Below are 5,654 nucleotides of genomic sequence, written 5' to 3' on the forward strand. Positions count from 1 at the left end.
TGCATTAAAAGATTAACCATCTTGGCTGCTGAGTTTTTGCTTAGGTTTTGTGCCCCAGGGAACTGCCCCGCACTCCTCAACCCTGCTGGCCAGCCTGTAGAGACCATGCGCAATGATGCTGCTCGCGGCCCGCTCCGCTGAAGGCAGCAGAGGAAGAGGAGTCTCTTCCTGCTGCTCACCCTTACCCCCATCTGCTCTGCTGTTAGGGCCGAGCAGGGTGGCCCTGGCACTTTGATTCAGCACTAATGATGTGCTTCGAGGCCAGAGCTTCCTTCTCGAGGCCAGACGGATCTCAGCAGTCAAGGGCTCTGGCCCTTCTCTCTCCCAGCCTCTCGGGGGTGGAGCACAGCTCTGCGCCCAGCTAAGCCGGCGCTGGCCAAGGAAGGACCACCTCTCCTCCACCCTCCTTCTCTTCCTTGATGGTAAATCAGAGGCTGCACAGCCTCCCCTAAAAGCTGGCTTCCTATCCACTTTAGCATGGGAGTAGGAGTGCAGGGGGGATTCTTAACTTTGAGCATTTGATGAATAGATTAGGCTGAGCATTCTCATTTCTGAGAACCACTAGGGACCAGAGTCACTTTTTTTTTTTTTTAAACCATAGACTTTTATGTTTTTTAAAATTTTTTTTAAAAGATTTTATTTATTTAGTCATGAGAGACCCACAGAGATAGGCCGAGACACAGGCAGAGGGAGAAGCAGGCTCCATGCAGGGAGCCCGATGAGGGACTCAATCCCAGGGTCCCGGGATCATGACCTGAGCCGAAGGCAGACGCTCAACCACTGAGCCACCCAGGCATCTCCAGAGTCCCTTTTTTTTTTTTCAGTCTTTTATCTGAGTCAGCAGAGAAGTCAGAGGTCTGCCCAATTTCCCATCCAAGGCCAAGGGCAGTTACTAAAGAATACATGTAAAAGGACAAAGGGAGGGGCACCCAAGTGGCTCAGTTGGTTAAGCAGCTGCTTTCAGCTCAGGTCATGATCTCAGGGTCCCTCAGAACCCCGCTTGGGCTTCTCCCTCTCCCTCTGCCCCTCCCTCCCCGTGTATGTGTGTGTGTGTGTGTGTGTGTGTGCTCTCTCTCTCTCTCTCTCTCTGAAATACATAAATATATAAAATCTTAAAAAAAAAAAGGCAATGGGAGAGAAAGCCAAGTTCATTTTGAGCACCTCCCATGGGCCATCAGTAAACAAAAGATTTTAATGTAATGGTGTCAAGAGCTACATCCTAAAAATATCAGTACATTAAAGGTAGTTGTCCCTCCACATAAGCCGTCTCCTGAGCGCTCGCTGGGGGGAAAGCGCTCTCCTGGAACTACACATATTTCTGTCACGTAGTCTCTGACCTGAGGGCTGGCAACCTAAAGGAGGAAGCCCAACACAAACCTGGATAACTCTCGCCAGCTCGACCAGGACAGCTGCCCATCGACGGCCACATCTCTTGCCAAGAGAGTGTTGGCAGCGAGTTTGTGCTCCACCAGGGGGTGGAAGGCAGCCAGGGAGAGCTCATGTTTCTTTCAACTATTTACTGGGATACGATTTATTTTTAAGTCCAAACGACGCAGAATGTGGGGAGGAATCCGAAGGGGAAGAATTGAAGCTGATGCAGTGAAGAGCTAAGGCTCTTAACCAACGTTCATCTCGTAGAAGCAAGAAAGAGAGTTGAACGAAAAGTCTTAGGCTACATAAGTCCTTGTTCAGTCATCCTGTCCTGACCCCACCGGGCACCTGCTCCAGAGCCCTTCCCCTTCTAAAGGACACCTGGCTACACTCAGCCATGCGACTGCACGAGAGGCGGGGAGCAGGACAATCACAATTCTGAGGGAAAGAAAGAAGAATCTAAATGCTGCTGTAGGGGCGCCTGGTGGCTCAGTCGGTTAAGTGTCTGCCTTCAGCTCAGGTCGTGACTTCCGGGCCCTGGGATGAGCCCCGCATCGGGCTCCCTGCTCAGCAGTCTGTTCTGGGAATGCCTGCCTGGAGATTTAGTGAAAGCACATCAATTGTATCAAGCTCTAAGAAAAGAAGAAAGAGCCAGAGGGATGGGTCGGCCCCAAGTCCTCAAAAGGAGGGTAAAGACCCAGCTGTGTGCCGGGAGAATGTGCCATAGTCAGGCAGCCGGAGGAGTGTGGTGGCTTTGGCAGGTAGAACCACATAATGAAGTTGACTTGCTGGGCTTCCAGAACAGAAACCACAGGCCACGTAAACCATACGGATTTGCCCTACCCTGTGTATTCGTTTCCTGTGGCTGCCCTAACAGATGACCACAAACTGGATGGCTTAAAAATGCATTCTGTCAGAGTCCTAGAGGCCATAAGTCAGAAACCCAAGTGTTAGTGGGGCTGTGCTTCCACTAGGGGAGGCTCCTTTCCTTCTCTTCCAGTTTCCAGTGGCTTCAGGTCTTCCTTGACCTGTAGTTGTGTCCCTCTAGTCTGTGTCTGTCTCTCTCTTCCGTTCCTCTGTGTGACCTTTCCTCTTTTGATCAAGACACGAAGTTTGGACTTCAGGCCCACCCTAATCCATATGATCTCATTTTAACTTAAGTGCATCTACAAACACTCTGTTTTCCAACAAGGTCATGTCCTGAAGTTTTGGGTGGACAGATTCCATTCAGAATTTACCCTAAATTCCACATCCATGGAGCAATGTTCTGATTTTGCCTTCTAGAGCTGACCACATTGGTCTATCACTTGATAGCTACGTTTCCTGATACAAAAGTTAGGTACCATTCTGGCTTTCTTCTCTAGATGCCTTTAACCAAACCTCTGGAAAAAAAAAAAAAAATAACCAAACCTCTGCAGTCAAGTACCCCAGAGCAGGCTCTCTGGAGTTTTTCAGATGGAAACTTACACCCATTGCATATATTGTTCCTCTGGTGGCATTGAAAAGAGCGTCTTGAAGACAAATATACCAGGTAGTTTTACTTGCCAATGTGTATCCTAGCATCTAGCACAGTGCCTGGTACACAATACCTGCTCAATGATTTTGTGGAATAAATAAGTTATAATAGTTAACATTTTTCTGAGCATGGTGTTCATATGTAAAACACATGGATGATCAGGTTTGATTATAACAGCAGCCTTTTGACCTACAATCATTCTGGAAATAGGGAGACTGAAGCTCACAGTGCTGAGGGATTGCCAACAGAGCTCAGTCTCAAGTTCAGAAGGGACTAACTAGGTTAGAATAGGACAATTGCTCTCAGCCTAAGCAAATCTGCTCCCACTGGCAAAATTGATCTCTAAAAAAGGGCTGAAGTTGCAACTCTTGACCTTGGAGATCCCATAGGAAGACAGTGTCAGTGAGGCCCCCGGAGACCAAGCTCTATTTAATCTCCCCAAAACTACTACACACCACTTTCTGAGGCGGAGTCATTTAGAAGCATTCTCCGAATTTCTTTCCCCTCAACATTTTTCTGTGTAGTCTCTTCAATTTGCCTTTTTTGCTTTTTCCACAAGAAAAAAAACCTCTTCCTCTCTGTCTCTTGGTCCTTTCTAGCTCCTCAATCTTGCACCCTTCTCTCTCATCTTCAATTTTTCTTCCCTCCTGTCCACAAACATGTGAAAATCTTCCCACCCTAAAAGAAACTCTTTCCTTGATCCTGCTATCCAGGATGCCATGGCTTTGTTCCCTTTTCTGACAAGAGTGTCTAAACCTGCTGTAGAAGCAGGAGGCAGCCCAGTCTGCTGTGAGGCATCATCTGTGTGGTAGAAGAAGGGACAGGGAGGATGGAGCCCAGAGAGGGAGCACCCAGAGGGCAAGGACATTCATTTAACCCTAGCTTCTGACTCCACTCATATTTGGCTTTGACCCTGACCCTATACTCTTCTTCAGTGGGTGGGGGGTCAACATTTATCACCCACTTATTCCTTTAGAGTCTGGCTTCTGCCCACTCCAATCTTTCCTTGGATCATTAGTCAGCTCATAAACATCAACATAGTCCTGCCAGAACGATTATGCTAATGCTGCTTCTCCAAGTACTTAATGGTTTGGTAGAGAAGAGACACTGCATCGGTTGGGAGTTGATGTCATTGCAAGTAATAGAGTAGCCAACTTAAAGTGTCTTCACTATGAGAACATTTACTGTGTACTCAACAAATCCAGAGGTAGGCTGTTTAGGGCGTGCTTCACAGTTCAGCAACGTCAGCAAGGACCCAGGCACTTTCAAACACCCTCCCTATATTGACTTTTTGTCATCGTGCTTGGTCGCTACTAGTCACAAGATGGGTGCTGTTGCTCCAAGTATCACAGTCTTGTACTGCATTCAAAAGCAGGAAGCAGCAAGGAAGGAAGTGGGCAGAAAAGAATTTTCCTTCCATCAGGAAGAAAAACATCTTCATTAAAACTAAGTCATAGCCACTGGTCTCAGCTTTACTTTTTTCTCTGGCCTCCTAAGCCTGAGTATTTCTCTGATTCCTTCAGACAAACTTAGGGGTCTTCTGTGTACCCACTGCATCTGTTGTGAACCTTGATTACAGAACTTAATGCTTTATATCTTTATTTAAGTGTCTTACTTCCTCAATAAACCTCATCTTCCATCCCCACGTTCTAATATCTCATAAATACTTATCCCATGTATTTTTGAATCAACAAGTGAAGGAATTAAGGGGGGAAAAAAGCTCTACCCCCCCAAAAAAAAAAGAAAAAGAAAAGCTCTACCCAAATTCTAATCTTTTCCTTTTCTGCCTATATATTTTAAGATTTTATTTACTCATTTTTAGAGAGAGAGAGAGAGAGAGAGAGAGAGAGAAAGGAGGGGTGAAGAGGGACGGAGAGTAACAAGCAGACTCAGGGCTCCATCTCATGACCCTGAGATCATGACCCGGAGATCATGACCTAAGCCAAAACCAAGAGTCTGACACTTAGCCAGCTGAGCCACCCAAGCGCCTCCTTCCACATACTTTTTCTACTCTTGTTATTAGCCACCGCATTAGCCCTGATGTGTATCCCAAGTGGGAGTCCTGCCTTTTCAACTCCTGCTGGAACTGGGAATCTCAAATTCACCACATGTAAGATGGAACTAAGCATTTTCCACCAAAAATAAGTCTTCTGAAATGGGGATAATATTTTTGGAAATATGTCAGTTGCTATTCTCTATTACAATCCTATGTATGGTTTCTGAGCATTCATTTGCCTCCAGGAAGGTTAGGATTGTTGTAGCAGGAGTGCAAAGAGGAGAATATTCAGCTTTCCCTATCCCTATCCCTATCCAGGGCTTTCAAAAACAATCGTATATTATGGAAAATTCGAAACATATCAAACATAGACGGAAGAATATAATGATTCTATGTATACTCATTGCTCATCTTCAACAGTTACCAATCCATGATCAGACAGTCATGTTTCAACTCTACCCTGCCTAACACCTCCTGAAATCATTAAATGTCCAACGAGTATTCACATTTTCCTGCTTGTCTTTAATTGTTTTATAATTTGTTTGACTCATAATCTAATTAAGATCCACACTCTGCAATTGGTTCGTAAGTCTCCTATTTCAAAAAATCTTTTGGTTCCCTCTCATCACATTTTTCCCCTTGTGATTTATTTGTTGAAGAAACCTGAAGTCTCTGGTTTTGCTGATCATACTCTGAAGAGGTGAATTAACATGCTCCTCTGTCCTCCGTATTTCCTCTAAGTGGTGCTTAAATCTATTGTGTATTCAGATT

This window comes from Canis lupus, chromosome 15 (genome assembly GCF_048164855.1).
Source record: "Canis lupus baileyi chromosome 15, mCanLup2.hap1, whole genome shotgun sequence".
In the NCBI taxonomy this organism is placed as follows: domain Eukaryota; kingdom Metazoa; phylum Chordata; class Mammalia; order Carnivora; family Canidae; genus Canis; species Canis lupus.